Genomic DNA, 12,520 nt, shown 5'->3' on the forward strand with positions numbered 1-12,520 from the left:
CAAATCTGTTTTAAGGTAGCAGATCTATTCTGATGCTGACTTAAAAGTCAGTTAAAATGTTTTGAAGAAGCAGAAAGGTGATTTGAAAGAACTCCTCTGTGAAACCTCAGCAACTTCTGATGTAGGGGTGAGTGTCCTATGTCCAGGAATGAAGTCCACAGGGTACGATCTGTGGTAGTGACTGGTGGCATGTTGGTGTGTCAGCAGAAAACCTGTGTTTGTGTGTGTCTCTGACAGACTCTGCATGAGCTCGCTGTAGCACACTCCTCTTCCCTCCCCCTGATGTCAGATGCTGCCCCATTTGCTGCAGTGCAGCTCGCTTAAGGGACATGTGCCAGCCTTTGCTGTGCACAAGGTCCCCTACCTTAGGCCATTTGATCTGCTTCATTTGGCACAAGCTGTGCCAAGATGCTAAACCCTCCCCAGTGAAGAAGCCCACAAAAGCAATTTAGTGTTCCTACTCTAAGCATGAAGGAGAAGTGAAACAGGATACCTTGTTTCATTTACTCAGTGTAGAAAATTTGGATCCTTCTTTCTCTCAAGCCAAGATTGTCCCTGGGTTTGTCTCTTTTCTACCCTCCCACTGCATGCTTCTGGCTCCTGCTGTCTGGGTTTAGGCATGGGCAGTGGAGGTGACGAACTAGAAGGGAGCATTGCAGTCCTTCTGTGACAGCCATTGTTCCTCTGCTGTTATTAATCTTTCTGAAGAGTCATTGGCATGGGAGCAAATAGAATCAATTACTTCATTCAGCCAAAATCTCTCATTCACACTGCAACACTTCCAGCTCTTCAGGCTAGTGGGTGGTACAACAGAAGCCCATACCCAATGTAGCTGCGATCCTGAGAAGGCAACAGTTCAACTCCTGCTTCACTTCAAATGGGCAATAAACCTCACTAAATGATAGATGGTTAGGTTTCAGAAGTATGGTGAAGGAGAAAATTCATAGCTGATGCTATTCCAAGAATCCTGGACACCACAATGGCTTGATACACACATAAGGTCAAGATGACCTCATAAATGAGAGTGAAATGGCTTGCTGTTTGGGCTAAAATAAAAGCATGAAAATGTGCACAGGGTCCAGTCAGTGCATAGGCTTTCTTTAGGTCTTCTTCATGTGGTTTTCACAAAGAAGTAAATGTAACTCTTGCAACCTAGTTTATGTGTTGGGTCTCTTTCCATCATGTGATTGAACTGGTAACATAAAATCAGGAAACAACTAAAAACAATAATAAAAAAAGAAAGCAATGAGTAAAAAGACAGGTAAAAATACGTAACACAGAATATTACTGTAATAAAAGCAAAATCTCTATCTTGCACTCTGACCTTGATGCAACTATACCAGAGTGAGGTGACAGAAATCCATATTCTGGAGTAATTTATTGATACTGAAAAACAGAGAACAGTAATCTCCAGCTATGTTGGCATCTGCAAGCAGCATGATGTGAATGGAGCAAAGCAAGTAGCACTGAGGATTCAGTGTTTGCCTTACAGATGCTTTACCTGTCTTGCTTTAGAATTAGTCTAGTTTTGTCCTGTGGGCTGTGCACCTGCAGGCAACTGGACCAAAATATTAACAACTCTGGGAGCACATTTCCTGGTTTAGTTACATCCAAAAGGAATCCAGTTTGCACACTGTGATTGCTCTGAGGTGTGAATTGATGCACTGTTAGTGCAGATGGTTCAAGGACGGCATGAAGCACAAGACCAACACAGATGAGTGACAGTTTGTCGTTGTGTTCTCCACCTATGAGAACAAGATAAAAAAACTGAGCCAGAATTGCTTGGAAACTTGGTTTGGTAGATTTGTAATGTTTTTTAGGAACAAAAAGGCAAGGCTAGATTCATACTATATATGGTAACATAGTTTGGTTTTTACAGATGCTATCCCTCAGATGTATTCAGTTTTATGTCTGAAGTTTTTTGTTATTCTGGACTCCATTTCGATGAACTGTGCAAAGAGAAAACTCAAAGGAGCTCAGTATGGCGATTGTTAAAATCACTGCAGTAATTTTAATTATAAGCATTCCTTCTTCTTTTCAATACAACATGTATGCCTAATTTAACTATGAAAAGCAACAGAAAAAAATGGTACTATCATATTCAACATATATTCTAATTGTTTGTTCTCAGGTATGTATTTTAAGAAGCAAAAGGATGGTGTGCAACCAGCTACAGCACCTCCTCTTGATGTTGTGCTAATCTGTTTATAAGATTGCCCCTTTGTGTCTGCAATATACTTACACCTCAAGCTGCCAGTAAGTATTCTGCCAGAGAGCGGAAATAGCACTGCCTTGTAAACTAAAACAGTTTCACTTGAATATTTTAGAGAGCATCTTTGAGGGGAAAAAAAAAAAAGAAAAGAAGAAAAGGGAAAAAAAGGAGTAAAAATGTTGTGGTGACACCTCTTTCATATGATATGTTTTTATTTGCACATAAATCTATTTTTCATTTAGTCACTTTTTAGCTTCATAAATAAAGCAGAAATGGGTGACAAAACAAATCATAGTACAGGCATCATCATTGCTTCCAGAACTGGTGGTTTTTTTTTTTTTTGTTATTTTATTTTGTATTTCTCAATGCTCAGTAAAATTCAGGTTGAAACCAAATGTCCAAACTTGGAAATCCTCCCTGAATTGATTTTTCCAACTTCTGCAGTTTTAGCTACTAGCTCTAAAGACTATCTAACATGCTCTTTTTAGAGCAAATGGTTTGTTCTAAAGTGCACTTGCTTTCTCTAGCTTATCCTGTCCCTCCCTAGCAGTCTCTCCTCTGTTACCTGCTGACGAGTGCTACAATGCACTACATCAGTAGTTCTTGTCAGCACATGCCCTGTGTCCTCATCTGCATGATACTCAAAAAAATCACAGGATTATTGACAAGATAGTTGAAAGAGTCTCATTCACCTCAAAAACCTCAGATCAAATTCACACAATTTGGGCTAGCTAATGTAATCTTTCTGATCATTCAACTTTTCAATTTCTCCATAGGCAGATGAATTAGCAAAGACTGGAAAGAAGATTTTCCTAATGAAGTTTATTATGCACTTTAGAAGGATCTCTGTAGGTGTAGGAAAATAACACTGGTGATCTGCTTGCTGCCTTTTGTTGTCTTGTCTATTCTGAAATTGTATCAGTTCTCAGTCAGCTGCCTTTCCTTGTGGTGAGTTATGTGCAGCACCATTTTAGGATTAATAATAGCTGTTCCTAGTATGCTCCTCTTGCGTCTGATGTTCCAGTATAGTCATAAGGTGTATGACCTGATTTATTAAGATATTACAATGATATATTGGGGCTGCTTCTATGAATACCCCACAAGGGATGTACATCTGGAATTTATAAATGCAGTGGTGTAACACATGCAATGAATGATCAATGTAAAAATTATGGCATCAAAACTATGTTGAGATCCTGGAACAACAAAAAATATTTTCAAAATTTTAAACTTCTAAACTGGTGGTCTTGTGCAATATTTGTATGGTTTCATGTTTTACTTCTGCTTCCATTACAATTTACCTGCCTCATATCTTTAAATATTCATTGTGGCCATCTGCCTGAACCATGCTGACTGAACTAGATATCATAGCATCATTTGATATGCATCCAAACCTCTTCCCCTTCTTCTCTTTCAACCTCTGGCCTTTCAAGCACTCAGCAGCATCTACCTGCCTAGAGTTTTACCTTAATCTTCTTAGTGACTTTTCTTGGTGATGACTTTGATTCACCATTTTAAAATGTTAGCTTTAAAGTTCATGGCACGTGGGCCATAGGCAATAGCTCTCATTTGCTTTAGGAGTGTGCTTCCATCCATTTGTATAAATAGAGCCTAATTTCTACTCAGTGGGCTGCAGGAAGGGGAGATGAAACGCATTCCTAACAATCACTGTAAGGGCTTACAAAATAATTTGATTTCCTCACCAATCTTAAACCCTGGCCTTGTACTTTAATTTTGTTCCCTCTAGGATGCGATACAATTAGAGGGATTAGGTTTGTACTTTTCCCATTTCAAAAGGAGGCATGTTTCACTTTTACCTAATGACACTGGTTCACTAAGAAGAATGTGTGCCTTGAAATTCACATTAAAAGCAAATTAAAAGTAACAGCTGCAGAGAAATTTCAGAGCAAATCTGTTCACCGTGTTTCCATAGGCAGCTGCACATTAAGGTTGGTTAGTACCAAAGCCTATGTTATAATGAAAGTTGGTTTGTGTTGCACAGAGCCAAAACATATGGATAGATGCATCCTCTGCCTCAGAGTAAGAGATCCTAAACCAAAGCCTATTCAAGAAAAACAGAAGTTTTCATTTACTTTTATAGCAGCTGGGATAGGCTTCAAAGCCCCAGACCTTCAAAGGAGCTTTGTAGTTCTCTATGGCTGTAATTTAAAATCTATGAAAAATGTGAGCAATTCCATCTGGTCCTCTACCATGAGCTCTTTCTTGATCATATCAGATTATGAGAGACCAACACTAATTGAGCATTGATTTGTTTTTGGGAACCAGGCAGTAGGTTTGACACTGTTAACACTCAGTTATGTGGACCTTTAATTTTCACTCCCTATGACTGAAAGCTTTTGTGAAAGTTATCTTTTTAATTTCTTCTAAAACAATTTTCATACTGTACCAAAGCTAAATGTATTATATCTTAGTTATAAAGTTATAAGGATAATAATCAATATAGAAAGCAGATCCTGCTCAATTGCATTATATGCTTCAATAAGAGCATACAGAACTTCTCCTTTCTTGTTGAGTGCTGTTTGCCTTCTCTGAACTCTTTTACATAGCGGAGTTTCTCAGAGTAATGAATGATGCAAAAGATGATGTCAACAGAGGGGTCTTGTTGGTTTGTGCTGTTAAATGATCCCATCTTACTGCCCTTCTGACATCTGAAGGCTTATTTTAGAGTCCAGGAATTCGCAGCACTTTTGAATCAAGGTTTTGAGTTATTTCTCAAAGCATGTGGATATGTGTCATGTAACTTCTACATATTAAGCAATATTTTGATGAGTCATACAATATAAAGTATGACTTAAAATATCTTTCCACATCTACACTGCACCAATCTGGTTCAGTCTGCTTCTGCTTATCTTCATCGTGTCTCATTGCTCCCTGCAAACTCCTGTGTCTCCATATGTTGCCCTTGGTACCTTTCATTAGGCCCAGATACAAATAAAAAGCTCAGCAGCTCAGTCTTGCAAAGCCTATGCTGCATTGCAAAGTTGAATCTAGAGGGACTGCGAGAGTTTCCAAACTTTCCTGAGCTCTGAGGAATGGTAAAGGGAGAAAAGACTCATTAACTGTGCAGCCCAGACTCCCTCACTTTGTTCAGGCAGCTTTTGCCATGAGCAGATGGAAACTAATAGCAGGGTTTATGCAGTATATCACACATACACAGGACAAATTGCACGGTTCACTATTGTCTAATTGCTAAGACTGGTGAGTGGCTGAGCTAATGCGCCACCACTCCAGCAAGGCCCTGGATGTGTCTTGGCAGACTTGTATCTGTGTGTATCAGGGCTCTGCCCCATGCCTCTGTTGCATTTCTCAGCAGTACCTTTGAGATCCTTGTTAAGGTGTGTGTCAACTGGTGCACATAGTGACACTATTGACACATGCACTCACACTACTAATGCTCTTAAATTTATTTATTGCTCATCTACTGTTCCACTAACCTTGATCAAAAATTCTTCCCTTGATATTGAAGGGCACATGACTAGATCTTTTGCTTCAGAAGAAAAGTAGGATGGTATTTGAAAATACTGGTTTTGAAAAATGCTACACTGAGGTGAAGAGAATTCAGTGCACAGTGGAAAATATTCCACCAGATTCTGCTCATGTGTTTTCTGCAAATCCTTGTCCCATCCACCGAAAATCCTTATTGAAGTACAGCACCAAGATGCCTGAGCTTTCAGTCTGCTCTCTGACCCTGTTCCTCACTGGGACGGGCTCTTCCAAGTGATTGTTTTTCCTTTATACTTTAATATTGTTTCATGTCACAGTTTTTCTGGTGAAATTTCCTCACTTTTCTGTTTATCCAAGTCTCAACAAGCTTGTCTTTGCCTGTCTTTTTCTTTTCCACACTTTGCACATCTCTATCCAATGTGCTTTCTCAGAGTGTCTCACCACATCTCAGGAGCGTGAGCCCCGGTTGTGCAGCAGGACTTTATCAAAACCAGGTTTCAGCGCACACGTGGCCACAACCTAGGGATATGGACTGTAAACAGGCTCCTTGGAGCAATTCTGACTGTGGACACACTTCTGCCAGTTGCTATGGAATGCTGAAGATAGGGATGTTTGTCTCATAAGAATGTGGGTGTAGTTAGGCGTCTTTGTGAAACGAGGACTCAGCACCTGACACCTTAAATAATGATTTTTCTTCTCTGAGTGGGAAGACTAGGAGGTGAGATTGTTACCACCCACTTGTCTAGTAATAGTCTAGCATTTGGAGCACCTATTCTGCAAAGAGTGACATGGGGTTTGGCACTGTCTTAAAGCCTTATCTCTCAAATCCCATGAGAGTGCTGTAGCTTACACCACGCTAGAGGGCAGTTAGTCTGCAGTCTGTGGCAGCAGCCATTCCTGGCTTTCCAGCAGGCACCTGCCCACATGGGGCTGCCCTAACAGAGGTCAGGAATGGCTTTGCAGCAGCCCATATCCCAACATGGCTGTCTACAGGGCTGCAGTGGAGATTACAAGGGAGTGTCCTGGCATTAGGTGGACCTTACTTCCCTAGAGTTCCACCAAAATCCTGCAAATAGACCAAAAATGTTCAGTCAGGCTGGGATTTCTTGAGTTTACAGCTTGCCTCAGAAATCTGAGTATATTGTCTATTTGACAAGGGGTGGAGAGATTGTCTGGGAAAAAACTCAATATGAATGGTTAATAGCTGTGGTTGTCATGAAGCAAATTGGTATCCCTAACCTTCCCATGAATTCTTGAGACATGGTTAACATTTCCTCTGAGTTTTTCATCATCCTATTCCTGCCTCAGGGGTTAAATTGAAGGGGCAGAAGCCATGTGCCGTGATGTGGGTCTGTTCCCATGAGCACCTCAACATGGGTCTCATGGCAGGTTCAGACACAGACCTGGACTTTTACCTGTGAGATGGAGCCCCAGATGTCTCACCTCAGTTCTCCCTGCAGCAAGCAAGATGGAGTAACACACAGTCAACTTCACACCAAGTCTGAAGCAATGTAATGAGAAAAAATGACTTTCCAAGAAGACTCCTTCCTTTCCAAAAGTACACTTATCTTTTAATCTTGTTTTTGTATTTTAGAAGCTTTTTAGCACATACTGGTTAACAGGAAGAAGGGGGAGTTTTGGTAGACGTGAAGGGAAGGATCAGAAGAAACTTGTTTCACACTTGACATACAGAAGCAGTGAAGGTTTCAAAGGCTTGTTCATGGGTAGATATCAACTGTACTGCAATAATTAACTTTGTGTGTATCAGGGCTCTGCCCCATGCCTCTGTTGCATTTCTCAGCAGTGCCTTTGAGATCCTTGTTAAGGTGTGTGTCAACTGGTGCACATCAGCTCTGACATAGTGACACTATTGACACGTGCACTCACACTACTAACGCTCTTAAATTTATTTATTGCTCATCTACTGTTCCACTAACCTTGATCAAAAATTCTTCCCTTGATATTGAAGGGGACATGACTAGATCTTTTGCTTCAGAAGAAAAGTAGGATGGTATTTGAAAATACTGGTTTTGAAAAATGCTACACTGAGGTGAAGAGAATTCAGTGCACAGTGGAAAATATTCCACCAGATTCTGCTCATGTGTTTTCTGCAAATCCTTGTCCCATCCACTGAAAATCCTTATTGAAGTACAGCACCAAGATGCCTGAGCTTTCAGTCTGCTCTCTGACCCTGTTCCTCATTTTCCTTAGTATGACAGATTTTATTTTATCTCTGTTTTTTACAGGTGTTCAGGGAATACAGAGGAGGTATATGAAGTCTATGACCTCTCTCTACACAGCAATGCATTCATTATTGATTATACAAGATATATTCATTTAAAGGTGTTTGCAGTTTTTAAAAATTTAATTGATATGTCATGGTCATTGATTAATCGGTTATTAAGGTTTACTAAAGATTTTCCTCCTGAAAGAACATTTTTGAGATATCATTATTGTGTAGTTAGCTCTCTCTTGCTGTCTGCCATTTCTGACATACAATCAGGAGATGAATAGCAACAAGTGAACATTTCTCAATACTGTTTTGAAGAGGGGAAAGGGAAGGGAGAAGGTGTTAAAATTTAACTTTAATTTTTACCAAGGCTGCCTCTGATAAAAGCTGCAAGAACCTGCAAAAAGATGTCTCTAAAATAAGACTAGCATACCATTATTATCTAAGGACAGGTTTTTTTCCCCACAGTGTGAGAAAAATCAGTCTCGCATGCCAAGGACTAGGAAGCCTGCAACAGTTAAAGAGTTTGGTTCCTATAGTGACTGTTACAGCAACTGTTGGCATCCAAAGTGTCTTTTTATCTAATGATAGAAATAGTTTGGAAAAATTTCCTTCCAGAGACAGTTTCAGGATGAGTAGACTATTTATTGTCATGCATAAAATAAGGTGAAACAGATCAGAAATGGAGACTGAGGAAGGACCAAAGAAAGTTTTGCTGTGATCTGGATGCAAAGGCTATTTTGCCTTCAATCCCTGCTGTTGTTTGTCGCTCTTTTAAATGCTGCAGAGATACCTTTCTGGAGAAATGGAACAAAACCAAAACAAACAACAAAAAAACTCCAAACAACACAATTTTTCAAACACGCTGAAGAATACGCTAGCCGCAGCTAAATAACAATCTCTTAAGCCTGTCAGGCCATTTACAGATAGGACTGTTCCAACTGACTCCAGAGACTGCTTCCCACAGCATCTGTCCAGGATACCTCTAGGATGAATAATAATATATCTGGAGCTATAGTAAATGAAAGATTCTCTTCCTGCAAAGAGAAATTTATGTTGCAACCTTTCAGAGTGCTGCTCTTCCTAATTTTGATGAGGGAAGTGCTGGCATTCCTAAAGCTCTGATGCAGAGCACAGTCATCAAATTCAGTTTGGGATTCCTTGAAAAAATTTATGGATTGTGGTAAGTCAAGTCAGGACAAATCTAGCTCAATTAAGAACAAACCATATACTGAGAGAGAAGAGTGCAGATATTTGAATAAGGATCCTTGATAACCAAAAGCTGTGGTTATTTTCAGAGAGCCCATAGATTTAAAAGCTGACTTTCGACTACACGATTTAAAGGAGCAGAAGCTACAATCTGACAGTTTCCAGAGGGGTTGCCTTTTTTAAGTTTGGATTAATCTTTTGCTGTGGAATACAATTTTCATAATGAAAGTGCCTCTCCTGTAGCCAGAGGTCACATTAGCCCCTGCAGACCATGGGTTTTTAGGACATGCCTGGTGCATCTAGGACTAGTAGCAACAGTTGGGCGGTGTTGGTCTTGCAGACCATCTTCTATATCCCTGCAAGCAGATCCCTGGCTGCTCGAAATTGTTATTGCTTCCTTGAAAGCAGTGAGTGTCAAGACAAGAAGAGCTGCTGCAGGAGAGGAGGCTTCCAACCTCCATAGTCAAGCTTCAGGTGACTAGGAGGAAATATTTCCTGATATTTAGAAAATGATGTGTCAGATATTAAACCAGGACAATCAGTTCACAATGGTTTACATACATCTGTCTTCTTGAAGAAAAACAAATCCTATAACCTTCAAACTGGCATAAAAGTGTTCATTATTTTGCATGTATATATTATCTTGCATTTCATGGCCTTTCTAAATTACGGGCAAATGCAATCAGAATAGTTATGGCTTGTCATTTTTCTCCACATTTTAAACATTTCAGGATTAGGATTACACATATTTTTGCTACATCCCTCCTTCTAGCCCACATGAGTGGTGGAAGCAACATCACTGTATAAATGTGCATTTGCACTAGGAATAAAAGCAGGGAGGCTAGATGATGTTATGATGTGTGCGTAATGCCATTAACAGCCAATTCATGAGCAAAGAGTAATGTATGGAATCAAACTGGTGCCATGCATGCCATGTCCCCTTCACAAGTACCTAACTTGAGCAAGAAACTCACCACTGGTGAGGCATTACCCAAAGAAAATGGGGAATGTGCTGGAGTGGCTTTAAAGAAACATTAAAAAAGAGAAAGACTAAGTGTCACAATAGTAATTTTTATTGTTATGCAAACAAAAGGTGTGCTTTTCTAGATACTCACTGTCAATACTAGGAATACTGTAAATATATTTGATAGGAAAGAGAAGAGGATGGGTATGGAAAATTGTGTGTGTAGAAATAAACATTTTAAGCAGAGATTGACTTTTCTTTCAGGAAAGATCCAAATGATGTCCTACAGAAAGTCTTTCTGTCCTTTTTACCTGTCACTTAAAATATTTCTGGTTCTGGCCAATGTCCTTCTGACTGAGAAGTTGAAATGTGTCAAGCACATTTAGGTTCAGATTTTTCAAAAGCCATTTTCAATGACCTTTATTGCTGAATTAAGGGAACCTGAATTTTGGCTAAGTGTGGTTGGTATTTTTTGTGTGGTGGGAGTTCTTCCTACTTGTGTGGTGGGAAAGCTCATATGTTGTCAGCACGATTTTTCAAAATTCATCTTCTGTACACTTCATTGTGCTTTTAATTACAAACCTGATACATCAGGAGGCCGACCAGAGCACAAGTATTTTCTTCAGCATTCATTCCTAATGCTGGAATAGGTAGTGTATAAACAGCCTATCAAGACACTGTTGCCATCTAAATGATACAACTTAAAGATGATTTCTTTGTGCAGATCCAGATTGGCGGTTATGCTCACTGAGGGAGGGAGGGAGCTGTGCATCCCTGTAGCTCTGGCCATGCTGAAACTCATTCTTGGATCTCCGGGAAGCTTGTCCTTCTCATCACCCTAGCCTTTTCCTCAAGTTTGTATGTTATTGACACACTGACTGTGTAAAAAGTGAAAAAGCCTGGTACTAATTAAGTGATACTTAATTACTTACTCCTACCCCCACCTGCAAACCCTAAAGGATTTTGGATCTCCAGTCATGTCTTCTTATCTACTTGCACTGCCTCAAACCTGAAAAGATTCACCCAAATGCAACAGTAATTCCAGGAATTCTCTCTAGCGTTTTTCCCCCCTTTATTTGAAGCTCATTTCTCTAATTCCTGTTTTTCCAGGGAAGAGGACTTGGAGGATGGAAGAAATGTAACTCTTCCCTGCAGAAGTCCAGCATGGACATCTGTGTCCCGTGGGTGCTACCCAGGAAAAAATTTCCTACAGAAACATCATTGGTGCTCATTCTGTGAGCAACCTCTGTAGCCCTTCATTAGTGATGCTTTCCCATGTAAATTGCATTTTGTGGAGTTTCAGAGCCCAGGTTGTCAATCCAGAAATTTGCTGATCGAAGTCAGTCGCAGCACAGACATACAGGGTAACAACCAAGGCCAGTGTCGAACACTGCCTACCTGTATGTAGCTCTGTGAAGCTGGATAGGTTCAAGTAATGAAGCTGAAATCAAAGGACACCTTTCAGATAAAATACTTCCCAGTGGTGGAACTGATGTTCTGTGCCAGAATGTAAGTATCAGTCCAACATATGTTAGCACTTTAATGGCTGAGACAGAGGTGTTAATATGAATTCATGGCAATATAGGAAAATGTAAAAAAAATAAAAATAAAAATCTGTATTTGTCTTTAATAAGAAGAATTTTAATTAAAAATAAGTGCCTAAGTATTAAATATAGAACACACTTTTTTTAATTTCAGATGTTTGTTAAAATTTTCCTTTGGACTAGATTTTTACAGGGTTTAGAGCTACACTTATTTTATTAAAACATTTTTCTTTTGGTGTGTATTTTCCATAGTGTTCCTTACTTTCCTTGTCATGTGAGACAGACAGCTCTCCTCTCTGTGACTCACATCCAAAAGGCAGCAAGACCTCCAGAAACTGCCCAGATAATTTAGACAGTCTTTTACTGCCCATTATATGCTGACCTGAACTGCAAGTATAGTACCAAGCTGTCACTTGCAAAAGGAGATTTAAAATTCAGGTCTTGTACTCCTGAAACCATTCAATTTCTCATATTGCTTTCCCATGTTTGCTAATCTCTTTGTCCCAACTGGCATTGTATTTATGTCCATACATTCTGCCTCTCTAAATCCACATTACAGTGCAATTTCAACTCCCGGGCTGTCCTGCAACTTCATTTCCCACTCCAATTTGCCACTACACTGAATATTATAGTGGTGTGCTTGTGATGGGGATGTCTTTTATCTGCTATGCTGGAGTGTGAATTTTGAGTGTCCGTATGTTGTGATTTGTAGAGCTCTGTGAGGTGCAAGTCGCTTATTACTCCATGGCAGTTGATATCTATATTTAAATTATCATTGCATTGGAGATGGCTAAAAGACACCTGCCAATTTTTTCTATCATCAGTATTGTAAAATTTACTTCTATGGACCAGTGTCTTCTAACAGTATTGCTTTACATGAATAGTGATCAGAATGC

The sequence above is a fragment of the Neopelma chrysocephalum genome, unplaced genomic scaffold (genome assembly GCF_003984885.1).
Source record: "Neopelma chrysocephalum unplaced genomic scaffold, ASM398488v2 Primary Assembly neopelma1_26, whole genome shotgun sequence".
Taxonomy (NCBI): Eukaryota; Metazoa; Chordata; class Aves; order Passeriformes; family Pipridae; genus Neopelma; species Neopelma chrysocephalum.